This window comes from Furipterus horrens, unplaced genomic scaffold, assembly GCF_987537825.1.
Source record: "Furipterus horrens unplaced genomic scaffold, mFurHor1.1.pri manual_scaffold_2, whole genome shotgun sequence".
Lineage (NCBI taxonomy): Eukaryota > Metazoa > Chordata > Mammalia > Chiroptera > Furipteridae > Furipterus > Furipterus horrens.
The window spans coordinates 162044062-162061307 of NW_028327172.1; positions in this window are offsets into that span (position 1 = coordinate 162044062).

Sequence of the window (17246 nt, forward strand, 5' to 3'; positions counted from 1 at the left end):
CTTGCTGGAATTACTTGCGTGTCCGGGATCACAATTAAATCTACATCTGGCACCCCGACCCAGGGACCTGAAGGTAAGAACCGGGAACAGGCAGAACTGAGGAAGGGTTGGGTTGCATGGTGTCCGCAAACCCCTCATGAATACAACTCGGGGTTATATGGGGAATTTGCAGTCTTTAGAATAAGAATATGCAATCCTCATACATTCATTACTTAAAGGGTCTCAAATTAAGATAAAGAAAGTGCCCTTGTAGATTTGCTTGTACAAGTTAAGAAACATTATTATTGGTTTACTCCAGAAAGGGGAAAAACCAAAACCAACAAAAAAGGACAGACTTCCCAAGAAAGAATGGGGTAAGGGTTATCTAAGGAACAAGAGATTTACTTTAGGATGTTACAGCAACTAATAAAAGGAACTGGATGCCAGATTAAGGAAAGGCATCTTATTAATTTACTGCATACTGCTGCAGCTCAAAGCACTGCGGTCTCAGAAAAACAAAGGGAAATTAAGAAAAATAACTCAAGATTAAAAAGTGCCACAGTCATGGTAAGAGTAGGAAAGGGGGAGGAAAAGGGGAATACATGAAGTGCTGTCAAACAATCGGTTCTGCAGACCCCTTCCCGCTGGAATGCTGAAAAGCCGCAATATATCTCGCAGCCTCTACCGGCTGACGCAGGTCCACCAGCTGATCCAAACCTTTACAGAAAAACTGTAAAAATGTTTTTTTCTACAATTGCCTTAAAACTAAGGTTCTATTTAGTAAAGTAATATATTGTGGTATATTACTCAAATATTTAACTAATATTCAAAAATTCATGTCTTTTAGTGCTAAGAACTGAATTTTTGTCAGTCTATATTAATATTATATATTTTTTATCACTTTAAATAAATAGTCAAATATCATTTCATAATATATATTCCTTAGTTGACAAGATTTCCAAGATTTAAAAGTTAAAAAACTTCCTTACAACCTTGAGGTATTTCAAAGGGCCCTTGAAATATCTCAGGAATGTATTATTTTCTTCTTACCAAAAAGAAGAAAACTCTAAACCAATCAGGCTTAATACATTTTAAAATACTTGGAAAGCTTTGTCAAATAAGGAAATTTTTCAAAAAGAGCTAAAAAACAATTGGCTTTCAAAAATGCTAATGAAGACTGTAAAACAGTTCTTCGTCCTCTTAAACAAAACTTTCAAAATATTAGTCAGTTTATTCAGGCTTGTCAAAATATTGGCACGAAGAATTATAAAGCATCTGCTCACTGCAGCCATCTCTACAGCTGCCACCAAAGGTCAATAAGAAATTAAATGCTTCGCTTATAGAAAAACAGGCCACCTTAGGAAGCAGTGCCACAATAATCAAAAAGAAAACTCTAAATCCCCAAGAAAGGACTGTCCTTATTTTGGCAAGGGGAAACATTAGGCCAAGGACTGTAAATCTAAATTAAATAAGAATGGTAAATGTATAGCACCCTCTAATAATCAGGGAAACTGGCAGCGGGGTGAGCTCCAGTGCCCCAAACCAAAACAGGAGCCCCTAAGGCCCCAGCAATCAAATGCTTTGAAATCAGGGCAATGCCAAGTCACAAATCTTTGCGCAGCCACAAGCAGGAGCACAGGGCTGGACTTGGTCACCACCCAGCAATTAACTCTTAAAGAACAAAATCACATTTATGTTGCTCCTAATGGATTATGGGGACCTTTGCCTAAAGAATATGTAGGTTTAATAATTGGCCAATCTAGCCTTATTGTTAAGGGTATTATTATTCAACCAGGAGTTATTAGCTCTAATTTTAATAAAGAAATCGAAGTTATAATACAAGCCACGGGCTATCATATCATACCTACTAACACTCGCATAGCACAGCTTATACTTCTTCCTTATACTGTGCCTGCAACTTAAAATGTTAAAAAAGGAAACTAAGGCTTTGGCAGCACTAATAATCAATCTGTTTTTTGGGCTGCCTCTATTAAATTACAAAAACCTTTTTTAGAAGTAAAAATTAAAAATAAAACATTTCAAAAACTATTAAATACTGAAGCTGATGTGTCCATCATATCTTTAGAACATTAGCCTAAGCATTGGGACACTAATATTATTAAGGCTACTTTTGTAGGCTTGAGCACCCTTAACGAAATACATCAAAGCACTAAGCCTTATTCTTGCTATAGGCCTGAGGGACAAATGGCTATTTTACAGCCTTATATGGTCCCAATATCTGTCACCTTATAGGAAAAAATTAATTACAGCAATAGGGTGTTATGTCAAAAGGAAAATATAATTAAATGGCTATTTTTACCTCACAAATCAACCAAAAGGTTAAAAACTTATCTCAGTAAAATTATTAAAATTATAATTCATGGCAAATTATGTTTTAGACAACTTTGTGGTCAAAATCCTAATGAAATTATTATTCCTTTTACCAATAAAGAAATTGCTAATCATTGGATATTATGTGAGGAATGGCAAAATGCTTTTTCTGACTTCCTAGGTAAAATTCATAATTTGTATCCTTCCTCCAAAAGGTTTTAGTTTTTAAAGCGGACTCAGTGGATACTTCCAAAATGTGTTGTCTCACAACCTTTATCTAAGGCAAAAGCATACTTTACTAATGTTAATAAATTTGGTGTTGCTGGTTATAGTAACTTGAAAAACAGTAAGACTATTCAAAGTCCTTATACTTCTGTACAAAAGGCAAAGTTATTCACTATTGTTATGCTTCTAACTAATGTACTTTCAGTTCCTTTAAACATCATTACAGATTCACAGTATGCCGCTCATACAGTTCAAGCCCTGGAAACTGTAACCATACCTCAGAATGGTTCTGAACTTAATACTCTTTTCTTACAGCTACAGTTCCGCCTTCGAACTCGCCATCATTTAATTTACATAACTCATATTCATTCCCATACAGGTTTACCAGGACCTTTAGCTGAAGGCAATAATTATATAGACACTCTAGTTGGTTCTGTTGTTGAAGCCCAAGCTGAACATCAGCTTCATCATGATAATGCTCAGTCACTTAGACACAGGCATAATATTGCCTGGCGTCAAGCACGTCAAATTTTAGGAATTGTCCTACATGTCAAATTATTAGTCAACCTTCCTTACCAACAGGTGTTAATCCTAAAGGTTTGCTACCTAATCAAATCCCACAAATGGATGTTACTGTTGTACCCAGTTTTGAAAAACTTAAATTTGTTCATCATTCTATTGATACTTGCTCTAAATTTTCATAGGCTACAGCAATGTCTTCTAAACATGCAGAATGTGTTATTACACACACCTTAGAAGCTTTTGCTGTTCTTAAAAAACCAAAAACTATCAAAACAGATAATGCTCCAGCTTATCTCTCTAAAAAATGTCAGAAATTTTTTTCTCAGCATAATATTAAACATGTTACTAACATTCCATATAACAGCACTGGACAAGCTCTCATTAAGTGTCATAATCAAACATTAAAAAAGCTTCTTGTAAAACAAAAAAGGGGATATAGTATGGACTCCCCAAAGAAAAGATTAATGAATACAGTATTTACTCTAAATTTTTTGCAAATTGATAATGATTCTCTCATTCCAGATCAAAGGCATCGGGCAATGAAAACGGTTTCATCAATAAATCAACCTGTTTATTATTATGATGTTTTAACCCCCAATTGGCTCCCAGCAATTGTTATGGGGCCAAGGCTATGCTTATATTTCCACAGGCACTTAGAATATCTGGATTCCTGACAAACACCTTAAGCTGCATCATGTCTGCTCAGAAGAGGGGACAAGAGGACAGCAGCAAGAAGGACTGGAGGAACCTGCCAGACTGAATGCAGAAAATGACTCTAAAACAGAGAAAAAGACCCTCCAGCAAAGCCCTGTCTCTGTACTCCTTTGTAAGGTGACTAAATGACTGCTTCGCCGAGGCAAGCGTTTCATCAGCCTCCTTATTGCAGTCATCATGGAACTTATTGCTGTCACGGCTACCACCGCGACTGCTGCAGTTGCTCTCCATCAATCTGTGCAGATGGCAAACTTCGTCCGGACCTGGCATCAAAATTCTGAACAATTATGGATTCCTCGATGCCAAATTGATGCTGAAATTCAGTCTGAGTTAGCTGATTTGAATCAAGCGGTTGTTTTAGTAGGTAATCAGTTACAAAGTGTTAAAAGGCAGTTATTGTTAAAATGTGATTGGAACCAATCTTCCTATTGTATTACTCCTTTCCTTATAATGAAACTGAATTCCCTTGGGAAAAGGTTCGTAAACATTTGCTAAATCATGATAATCTAACCCAACATATTATTACCTTACAAACTAAAATTCGTACTACTTTTGAGAAACATTTAGAACCATTATCTGGTCAGAATATCTTTAAGAATGTTATAAATGGAATTGAGAAAATGAATTCTGTCCCATATATTAATGGGCTTATTGGAACTCATGTTTGAACAATCTCTTTATTCCTTATTCTCATTTTAGTGTTATCATGTTTCTGCACTATAAGAAAAAACAGAAAATTAAATCTGCTATCTTCTCAGTCATGCTCCACAAGACATCTGTAAAACCAAAGGGGGAGATGTAGCAGGAACTCAGATCTCTGGGTAGGGGCATGTTTGTTTACATGCTCCTCCGTCCAGGTGTCCTGTGGCTCAGGAGATAAGCTGACCTTGTCTCTGCCTGTGGCTCTAGGCTGTACAGGCCACTGAGTCATGGAATCCTGAGATCAAAGAGGTCTGTTAAGTACTCCATCTGCCTCCTTGTAAATAAAGTCTTAATTGGAACTGGCCTTGAGGATTAGTGGGTCTGCTTTGTATCCTTGATAGGTGCTAAGTCATAAGTTACCGTAGCTGTATTTCATACGCTAATGATACATTGTAAAAATTCTTTCACTATTGGCTGTAGAGTCATCCCGGGACCCTGTTCTATTTTTTGTAACTTTTGAAATTCTAATAAAAAGATGGTGGAGTCTCATGCTCTCTGCTGATTGCCAGAGAGTGCTGCAGCACCCCCCCCCACCCCCGGTCATTTTTATCATTCTCCTTGCTGAAATTACTTGCGTGTCCGGGATCACAATTAAATCTACAAATTACTCCAGTTGTTTCTGCTTAATATACTGGCCTGAGCCATGTATTCTGCCTCTGTGATTTAGGGAAGAAGTGTTGTATCAAAGTTAGATAGTAATTATTCCCCAATATAAAATAAAAGTTTTTGGGTTTTTTTGCTCTTTTATGAGCCCTTTTTAAAATGATTATCTTTCTCCTATATTTCTGGGTAAAGAGATGATACAATTGCACTTAATAGGCAAAAGCTCATATATTTAGGTGTCAATTATCAAGATTAAAAATACTCTTTAAAGCATTAAAAACTTAACCCCTTTCTGTCCCATGCACATATATATAACTAGATTTTTTCTTTAAAGTGGAGATAGGATTGCGTTGCAGAAATAGTAAAATTACTCTCATTTTCAAGGGGTATAATAGACTTTGTTTTTTCTGGCATGTGGAGATACATAATAGTATAGATATAATTATGTAATTATAGCTTTGCTTGCTACCCACTCAATAAACATATCCTTTCATTCAAGAACTTAGGAGCAGTTCTAAATATTTACAATACCCAAATGAAAAACAAGCAAGATAGGACCCATGCTTCTCAGTAACTAAGACAATAAAAGTGGTTTCTCTGCCTCACTCCTACCCTCTGGGGAAAGAAAGTGAACATGATGTCCTTTTCCCCCAACTTCAGATCATTGTGATCAGGGACAAACATCATAGTGGCACCTTAGAGAAGAAGAAAAAATTCTTAAAATTTAAAGTAGTCAACTTCTACTTTCTCCTTCCTAAGAAAATGTTTACTAGAATTACAAGGGTAGCTTTATTTTCAAAATGAAAATGACCTCCTCATCTTGGAAATTCCGATTCATTAATGGATTGGGGGATAAGAGCATGTGTTTTTTAACAAGGACCCCCAGGCAATCCTGATAACTCATCCCAGACCTGGCCTTCAAATCACCGGGGACAGCCAACTGACCTGGAGTCTGCACGATCCTTCCCCATGTGGGAAGGCCACCCTCCCCTCCACACCCCCACTCTTATTAGGGTTTTCTGGACCCAAGGGTAGGTAGGACGACGACCATGTCCAGCTTGAAGCAGCTAGAGGAGCTTGAGACCTTCGCCCATTGTCCTTTACAAGATTACAAAGGGTCCTAATATTTGAGAGGGGGGGGGATGGTTAATTTTTACGAACCAGGGGTATGGACTTGGGGGGGATTGCTGGGGGAGGGGAGTGCTGGGTGGAGGGGAACAAGGGGGAGAAAATTGGAACTGTTGTAACAATATAATCAATAAAAAACATTAAAAAAAAAAAAGAACAAAACAGAGACTTAAAAAAAAAAAAATCACCGTGGTGAAATAATAAAAATGCTTTCTTTCTACTTCAACGTGGAGCTAAGTAACTCACAGTCTGCTTCTTTTATATTTTAAAAGAAAGTATCTACTGATTTTTTGTTAAGCATGCATTTTCAGAAGTGAATGAACCCTTATTCTTTTCCTTCACAGTTTTAAAATTAGTGAGCTCTTAGCGAACAGCTTCCTATCTAACATTTATTTCTGACAGACATTTCTAGAGAAAATAAGAAATACCATGTTTATTATTTTTTACAAAATCGATAATAAATATTAAATTTGTTATATGTTTTCACCCTGGCTGCTGTGGCTTAGTGGATCAAGTATCGGCCTGTGAACCAAAAATTTGCCAATTCAATTCTCAGTCTGGGCACATGTCTGGGTTGCAAACCAGATCCCCCACCAGAGGCGCATGAGAGGCAACCACAGACTGATGTTTCTCTCCCTCTCTTTCTCTCTCCCTTCCCCTCTTTCTAAAAATAAATAAATAAAATCATAAATGTGTTATATGTTTTCCTGAGTATCTTAGAACATATATATCTAATCAAGCCAGCTTATATATAAATAAAGAATATAAACAATTTTGAGCATACTTCTGCCAACCCCTTTTTGTTTTTAGCCTTCATTTCTTCCACACAAATTACCCACCCCTTAATTTTAAGGCGATTCTAATGAGTCATGAAATTCCAGCATGTCTTTTCCTGAGCATTGTCCCCACTTCCAGTTCTTGGATATTTTTTGGCATAAAAGAGTTTTTGCAGTTTTTTTAGGTTTAAAAATTATATTTTAGTTATATTACTTAGAAGACTCAACTTTTAAACATAAATATTAATTATTATGCGTGCAATAATATAAAATGTAGGACTTGCTTCAAAATAAATCATTGGGGAGTGAAAAAAGTGGATTGATTATACACTAATAAGGTGGTCTATGAGTTGATAACTGTTAAAACTAGTTGACAGATACATGAGATCTTATAATACCATTTTATTTATGTATATGTTTGAAATTTCCTATAACAAAAAGTCAATAAAGTATCTTTCTGATCTGTTTTTTTTCTTTCTCATTCTTATTCCCTCACTTATATTTTATCAACTGTTATGATGTTTCATTTTAAGTGTCAACTTTGCTAGGCTGTAGTACCTGTAGTACCCAGGATTCAATTCAACACTTACCTGAGTATAGCCATGAAGTCAATTTATAGATAAAGTAAACGTCCACAATCAGTTGACTTTAAGTAAAGATTGCCCTCCACAATGTAGGTAGGGTTTATCTAATCAGTTGAAAGGACTTAAGAGCAAAAATACATTTCCCAGAGAAGGAGAACTTGTGCTTCATGACTGCAGCATCAACTCTAGCTTGAGACAGTTTTTAGGCTGACAGGCTGCCCTGCATATCTCTGCCTTGCCAGTATTCACAACTGGGTGAGCCAATTCCTTGAAATAAACCTACTTACATACACATACACCTATGTATATGCTTAAAGAATGACTCTTTAATGGTAGAAACTTAAGGTCAATGGCAGATTTTTGGATGGGTGTATGGTAAAGCTGAGTTCCTTAAGTGATTTGCCAAAGATATGTCAAAGCTTAGCCTGATATTGTGAAACTATAAACTTAAATTATGGAAAATTCAACTCAATATGTTAAGCCATTAGAGCACTTCTAGTTTTTATATAAAGTCTCTCTCTTGTGATCTATATATATATATCTTGATAGTTGAAACTGCTGATTGTATCATTATTGATATCTTCAAGGATCATCAGATACAAAAATAACAAAGCTAAACAAGACTGTTCCATTGCCATAAAACTCCTATACACTAAGAGGACTTTAGTGTACTGGAGAACCTAAGACATGAAATCAAATAACGGCAATACAAGATTTTATCTATAGATGATGACACTAGTACTCAGGAGGTTAAATGTTTTCCTGCAATACACTGCATATATGTTATATTACTTTCATAGTTCTTAAACTGTTGCACACATAAAAATCTCTTGAAAGAAAGTCTTCAAAATATGCAATCTTGGCTCAGTCTAGCCAAACTAACTAAATCAAAAAAGAATCCAAGATGATGTGTATTATAAAAGTTTCCTAGATTATCTTTTGTATATCCTAGTTAAGAGCTATTGAATCACCTGTATGTATTCCAAACCATGGGCCAGTGCTACTTTCTGTGTTTTTTTTTTGTTTGTTTGTTTGTTTGTTTGTTTTGGTTATTCCATTTGAAATCCCCAGAGAAGCACTCATAACACAGGGGAACAGTTTTTAACATAATCCCTGTTGAGTTTGATTTTTCAGCTGTTTGAGACTTAACTAGGCATGCTGATTTCAAAACTACAGTTAGTTTTCTTCTATCACGTCAAGTTTTTTCTGTACAGCTTATCTTAATGTGACCACTCTGGGCTGAATAGAGCCTGGATTGAGGGAAGCACTAGTGCTCTCCTACTGGTTGAGAGCAAACCTTTCTCGAGTGGTGAGGGGTGGGGGATGACCTTGGAGACCAGCGACAGGTTCATACTTGTTTAGGCTACTTAGTTACACATAAGACAGTGTGGTGAGAGGTTGTGTACAGCTCTATATAGTGAATTGTATTATGAAGTGTAGTCCGAGTTCTTGTCTGTATACAAGGAGTTAGAAGAATTTATTGTTTTATTTACATATTTACTTATTTCCTTTCCTTCATATAATGTCTGCCTCTGCTATTTCTCATAGCAAATCCCTAAACAACCCTGATTTGTTTTGTTATATGTGTGTCAGTGTCACCATTCCCAGTCAAAGGACAAACATCAGCGCATTTGTCAGACAAACCTATTTTGCATATTTTAAAGTAAAACTTGGTGATCAAGGTAAGTCTTGGGCCCCTCACAAGGTGTGCAAGCAGTGTGTCAAAAGTTCATGGATCTGGACAAAGGGAGCACGTGATCAAGTGCCATTTGGTATATCTATGGTTTGGCAAGAGCCCAGAGATCATTCAAGTGACTGTTACTTTTGTAGAGTGAAAACATCAGGATATAACAAGAAAAATAAATGTAAAATAGAGTATCCTAGTCTACCATCAGCTATATGCCCAGTGCCTCATTTAGCTGAAACCCCAGTGCCAGTTTTCATTGAACTGCCTTCTTTTGGTAAATCAGGAGTATGGTGAAGAATTAAGTGACAACAATGATGAAGATTTTGAAATTGAAGATAACTCAGTTCATAAGGGATTTGATCAGCATGAGTTGAAGGATTTGGCATGAGATTTGGGACAATCTAAAAAGGCTTCAGAACTCCTAGCATCAAGACTGCATGAGAAAATCTTGCTTCGAAAGGAGCAAAGGCATCTAACTTTCAGTCAAGAAAAAATGCATTTCTGCAGTACTTCCCAAGTGACTATGGCTTTGTGTATTGCTATAACATTCATGCTTTGATGGAGGAATTGGGAATTCCAATCTAGAACTCAAATGAATGGCAATTGTTCATCGATAGCACAAAACGGAACTTGAAGTGTGTCCTCCTCCACAATTACAATTTATTTGGTGCCGTCCCAATTGGCCATTCGGTTTGTTTTTGTGAATAATATGAAGACATAAAGAGAGTCATTGATCTGTTACACTATCACGAGCAAAATTGGATCATCTGTGTTGACCTTAAAATGGTCTGCTTCCTTCTTGGTCAACAACGTGGATACACCAAGTATCCTTGTTTTCTGTGTATGTGGGACAGCAGAGCTCGTGAGAACCATTGGGTGGAGTGGAATTGGCCTCCAAGATCTGACTTCAAACCTGATGATCCAAACTTTCTACAGGAGCCTCTTGTTGATGGAAAGAACATTATCTTCCCACCTCTGCACATAAAACTGGGTCTCATGAAGAAATTTTTAAAATCTTTGCTAACTGAAGGAGACTGTTTCCAGTATCTCATTTTGGCATTTCCTAGCCTGTAGTTTGAAAAGACAAAATACCTTAATATATATGTTTGGTAGCAGAACTTTACTACTTGTATACAATTTGACTTACAGTAACAATCTATAGCCTTTACATGAATAAAATAACTAAATAAACAGTCTATTCAGTAATTTTTTTTAATTTTTCTGTGTATGTACATTTTGTATGATTTTTGGGACAAAGGGATGGTACCATGTACCTTAAAAAGTTGATGTTGTAGGGAAAACATGGGTTCATTTTTGAATTCAGATGCCAAAAGTTAGTCAAAAACAAGTGTCAGGTCTAAATCAACAAAATTTGTGTTCCCCAGTGAATCAGTAGGCCATATAGCCCATGAGAAGAGAGATTTCTCATTTTTCTTCCTGATCACTATGGAACCCAAGTGTGTGCTACTGTGCAGTTAATAAAGTTGATGCATATAAGACTGATAAAATATTTACCTGAGGAGCAAACTTGTGTCATGCTACATTTGTTCTTATGTGATTTTCCTTTATTTCTAGAAAAATATATATCATATTTATATCATATGCATATATCATATCAGTGTGTATGTGTGTTACATATTTATGGAATATTTTATACGTACATGTGAAGGAAAAGTGCAATAATAATAGCCTCAGGTGTGTGGACATTAACCCTCACCTATTTGGCCAACACAGAGCTTTCCATGGTGACTCCGGAGAGCATTTAAAAGCCCTTCTTTTTCATTGTTTTTTCTGTCTTGCCCTTCTACAATGGGCTCCTGTTTAAACAATGACAGACAACAAGATAAATAATGCACAGGCTTTTTGATGAAATCAGGTTTGGTACCAAGACCTCTAACTTTTTAATATATTTTCAGTAATTGTAAGTGTTACACATAACTTTTAGCATATCTCCTGAGATCACAGAAATGCATTCCTTCTATCTTTGATCTGTTTCTTACCACTGGAAATTATCTGCACAAATGCTCTAGCAGAATTCTTTTTTTACTAATGTTATTATGGTACTGAGAAAGAAAGTTTTCTGTTTAAATAAAGTCCTTTGTATAAAAATCAGCATTCACTGGATAATCCATCCTCAGCACTTAAGGAGCATCTAATGATGCAACAGTGTTTGTGAGCTATTAATAGTTTAAGATAATCTAAGTTAAAGAAAATACAGAGCTGATCTCTGTATTATAGGCTCATATTTAAGGTGGGGGTCACTACTGTGGATATATATAGGGGCAGAAAAGAACAGTTGTTGAGATAGTAAGTGATTTGTTGATGAGAAGTGTTCTCACCTCATACAGTTTCAAGTGCCTTTTAAGGATGGGGTAAACTCAGCTTATTAAATTGCACTGTAGAAGAGTGAGCCATGATTGCATTTATATCACCCTTTAAAAGCACCCTGTCTTAATTCCTTTGATATCTGGTACAGATTTCTGTGCTGCCCAGAATACAGGTTCTCAGGATAAATAGAAAAACATTAAATTCTTTACTACTGTTATAGCTTCTTGTCCCCCAATATTTCTACTCTTTTTTCACCTGCATGACACACATTAAAATGAGGACAGGTGTGGAAAATTTAAATGCTGAAGAATATTCAATAATGGTTTACTGTTTAGATAGCATTGTCTTTTTGTTCACTCAAGAAATTTCCAAGGCATTACCTCTTTAATTCTTACAACATCCCGAGGGCTTTCTGGAAGATATGGTTATCTTCAGGTTTATACTTGGGTAAACGATTTGCTCAAGGTCAAGATAAGAAATGTTTGCCCAAAGACTCTCTCCCCTTGAATTATTTCCACAATGTGCTGTTATATATATTAACTACTTAGGGTGACTATTTGAGGGCAGCTAGTAAACATTGTGATAATAAAATCACAGACAGATCTAAATTTTACGAAGTTTTTAAAGAATTGGAAATGAACCACATTATTTTTGCAAGTAATTCTTAAAACTAACGGGCCTAAAAGCTTCTGATGGCTTGCAGTTATATTAATTCCTAATGTTTTTTGTTTTGCTTTGTTTTGTTTTTTACAAGTAGCACCTGGTGACTCTTCTTACCATCTTTAACTTATTTCCTTTTCCTCTGGAGGTAAAATGATCAGCATATGCCTCTTGGAAAAAAATATAATAACCTTGACTAGCAGTTAATAAAATTTTTCTTGAATACTGGAGAGGTATGGGAAAAGACAAATAGTCAGGACATTGCTGATATAATGAATCAATATAAATTTCCAGAAGTTTAATATTATTTGGACTCTTGAAATCCTAAATATAAAAGTAGAATGCTTTATAAAAATATGGATAATAAACTTTTATTTATTGAAAGTTTATTATGTGTCAAGCATGAACCAAGCATGTAGCATAATATGCTTCTTAGAAGTGCCCTAAGGCCTTCCTTGATCTTTATTTAGTGGGATACAAATTTGAGATACAGAGCATTTACCTCCTCAAGGTCATGGTGCAAGCATTACTTTGATTATCAAAGTGTATTGTAATATATGAGAACTAGATGGTACTTTCAATACTACTTTACACAGAATACCTCTATAACAGCAGTATTGCCTCATTATTTAGACCCATGTGCAGGTCATTTGAAGTGACCATATTCATAATCCAAAAATCTCATTAACTTAAAGTTAGTTGAATTTCTTATGAATCCAAGTTGTTTTACAGTTTAAAGTTGTCTGTAACTTGCATACTTTGAAGATTCTTGAACTTGAGCATAGAGATTCCTTCATATAAAATCCTAATTATATTTTGGATGTTATCTTTGACATGAATGTACATTGCAAACAATTGACATGTCAAACAATGAGATTGCACTTAAGAATGAATCAATGTGTCCTTTAAAATACTTCATAACAATTTGTAGTTCAGAATAAAATTAATGCTTTTGTACTGAATATTTATTTTATTTTTGTTTTTTAAATTTTATTGATTTTGAGAGAGAGAGAAACATCGAGTTTTTGTTCCATTTATTTATGCATTCATTGGTTGCTTCTTGTATATGTCCTGACTGGAGACCAAACCCACAACCTTGGTATATCATGGCAATGCTCTAACCAAAATGAGCTACAAAATGAGCCAAGGCCTATATCTATTTATTAAGCAGAATCTATCTATTGCAGGTAAACTATGTACTAAGATCTGGTTTAGACACTGTTGTTACAATGAATACTTTAACTTGGTCTCAGCCCTTAAGAAGTTTAAAATATATCTTTCAACATATATTTTTTTAATGAGCGCATGTGGTTTGTGAAGTTCATAGAGTCTTGATGCAGGGTTATGTCACTAAGAAATGGTCTAAAAGTCATTCAATATGCTGGCCTGCGCGCATCACCCTTGAAGGTTGCCGGGAAAGTGAGACCTGTGTAGCAATACACTATTTCAATATATGGAAGTTATTTTTCTGAAGAATCCAACCTAGATCACAATTCTAGTACACCTGCCTGGAAAGCTGCTTATTTCCCTAGCTTTCTAGAGATAAACTAATGGTGGGGTAAAAGAAATATCTTTGGCTAGAATGTACATGGATGTTCCAGAAAAAAAAACTATATATTTGTTACACCCCTCAATCCCCACCCAAGCATTTTATTTTTCTCACTCTGAAACCTAATGAGCAGTTTGCTAAGCTGATCTTAATTCTCATGACATCAACCCTTCAGTCACCAAAGTTCCCCCTCCATGAAACAGCTGGGCAGGGCCTGAGCAACAGAGGAAGTGCTAGGTTTAACAAAACCAAATAACGTTTAGCTACCGCTCCACCACCATTCACAGAGAAGATAGGTATAATTAAGCTTTTTCTTTTTCTTTCATTCCGAGAGGCAAAAAATCAAACCAAAACCAGTATAAATCATGGTGTTGTGGATCCCTGGATAGATAATATTGATTGACTTTAGGTCTATAAATGGTAAATACCAGAACCAATCCATGAGCAGCTGGCACCTGTGGGTGCCTCTGACTGGGTCTGAAAGAGTTGAGCACTGTATTCTACTAGCACATTACTCCACACAAATGGCTTCCTGACTCAGTCTAGCTCTTAAACAGTAGGTTCATTTTGTATCATAGGCTTGAGGAGTTATGGTCTGGGAATTGACGCAGCAACATTATAGACCATTAGAGTGAATAAGTAGCAACTATCTCTCTACAGAGAGCAAGACATCAAGACACCCACCTGACACCCAGAAATGATGGCAACAACAGCAACCTTGGACCACAGATACATTTAATGACATCCAATGCTGGCCAAAGGATAAATTTATTATAGTCTTCAAGTTCGCATGTATGAGTCCATTATCTGACATTGGCTTATTTATATTGATTTACTTTAGGTCTATAAATGGTAGATGTCAGAACCACTCCGTGAGCAGCTGGCACCTGTGGGAATTCCTTTGAGAATAAAATTTAGAGTCAATCAGTTCTTCATTCAAATATGTATCCAAATATATTTACCACTCACTGGGTCTAGATTGGAGCAAGCCACTGAATTTCTGTAAACTTCAAACAAAAAGCGGTAATAATTATAGTAATTATATCCAACATTTGTGGTTAGCATCATTATGAGTACCATGCAACTTTTAGGTGGTAGGCAATGTGCTTGGTGGTACATAGCAGAGAGAAAAATAGCACTAAGTTGTTGAATGGTTTTGAAAATACGAGTAGTCTCCCTGAAATAGTGAGTAATTGACTTTGACTTCAGTGAACTGTACCTAATAGCCGCAGAATCATGAAATCCAAGATCATGTTATTTAACCACTACTCAAAGATGAAATTACCTATGTGTTTTTCTTGATTGAGATTAACATTTGTTTAAACCCCCTGAAATGCAGGGCTATTTCAGAAGTAACCCCCCAAAATGCGTAGACTTTAGATCCAAAAGATTTAGATTTTTGTCCTGGCCCATTACTAATTTCAAGACCTTAGTTTATGGCTCAGTCACTGTCTCAGGTTTCTCACTGAAGAAATGGTAGATGTTAATGAAAATATATTTTCTACTTAATTCACAGGGTCATTATAAACCTCAAACAAGATAATATGTGTACAATTCCTCTGTAAATGTTAAAACTTTATGCAAATAATAATGAATGTTTTTATTTTACTGTTAGGATCAGAAACAGGCCACAGTTTTAGAGAAGGTGATTTATTCACTATTTTCTTTAAAACAGCATATGCATTTTTATCTCTATAATTCTTTGTTCATCCTTTTTCACTGGCTAGAATTATCCTCATTACTGCTGACTACTAATTTAAATCCTTGTCTTCATATTTCTCCTTGGGTTCCAATTTATTTGTGAAGCCTAAAAAATCTAGTGTAATAAAAAGAATCAGATACTTGAATTTCAATTACAGCTATGACTTGAATAAGTTATTTAACATTTCTTAGCCTTTTTTTCCTTCCTTGTAAAGTGTGGAAGTATATTTTCATGATTATTATGAAGAATTAACTACTTATATGTGTAAATATAACAGATGATACATTCTTTCTCATCCTTTATCTACATCAATGTTTTCTGTCTTGTGATTTCCTAGAACAGATTTTAAGCAACAGTTGGTATTTGCAATTGAGATATTTTGTGTGTCTTTAATATAGTCTAAGCTCCTTGAGTGCAGAGACTATCTGATATATTATTTTAACCTCCAGAGGCTCTGAGCATAGTTTTGGATTAGTAGGAAAATTCCCAGTGAGTCACTGATAAAGGAAGATTCCCAGTTCATTCTGGATGTAGACTTACAACTTGAATAAGTTAATTGCACATTACCACCTTTGTTACTACAGTAAACTTAAGTCCTTCCTGCACCTGGTAAGATGTCAGGAGCTATGTTACTTTCACAGTGGTAAGCCCCAAATAATGCCCATCCTCATAAGGACATTGTTTTTGTTGTCCTTGAGGATAGCAATACTTCTGGATGAAATAAGAATGAATGCAAGTGGTGAGACCTCCTGTAACAGAACCCCTGAGCAGCTCCAATTGAAACAGAATCCACAGGCTATTTAGTTAGGGGCCCGGTTGCCCGCCACCAGAATTATAACTCAATACCAGAGTTTGGTGAAAAGAAAAAGAATTGTTTATTTACACATAGTTCTGCCTCCTCCTCACAGACCTGGCCAGTCTTAGGAAAGTCAGAAACACCGTTTCCCTACTTCCTAGGCACAGTTCAGCTTTACCAGCAGCTGCCAATCACTCAGTTCTGATTGGGGAGGTCCTTTCTGTGCTGTGGTGCCCTCCAGCTCTCAATGCAGGACCGCCCTGATTCTCAGCCTCCTTGCAAACTGCCAAAATGTCAGCAGCTCCTCTCTCTTCTCAAAACCACCTGGCGAGAGCTTCTTCTTTAAGGAGCCTGGAGATCCCTTCTCCAAGCCACATGGAGGGAGCCCACAAGAGCCAGAGAGTGAGGGCATGAGGGCCAGAGAGAGCCTAAGAGAGAGAGCCTCCTAGAGCCAGAGCCAGCCCAAAATGTCCGCAGCTCCTCTCTCTTCCTCCCTGCCTCCTCTCTCCCCCTGCGTCCTCTCACGCAGTGGGTGTTGCAAACAGTTCTGACCATTCATAGAACCCTACGTAGGCTCTGTCTGCTTCTTTCATACCAGCCCACAGTCCAAGATCCCTCCCATCTTCCTGAGTCTTGGAAGTAAAGCGGATCTTTGCAACAATGTTTCCAGCCACTAGCTCCAGGCATGCAAGGGCATCCTGAAAGCTGCTTCCTGCTCCCTATCTCCCAGCCGCAAACTCTGGGGTTTGTTTTTGGACTCCCCTGTTTCTGTAACACTCCCACCAGAAGAGAATACATATACCTGACAGGAGTACACAGAGCAACCTTAGGCTTCCATCATTGTGTCTGGGTGTTTGCATTGAAAAAAAGAACTGAGAAATAAAAAGTGGTAGTGTAATATACAAAATCCTAAATTACTGATAGCATGAGTAGAGGAAATACTACTCATTAATATTTTTA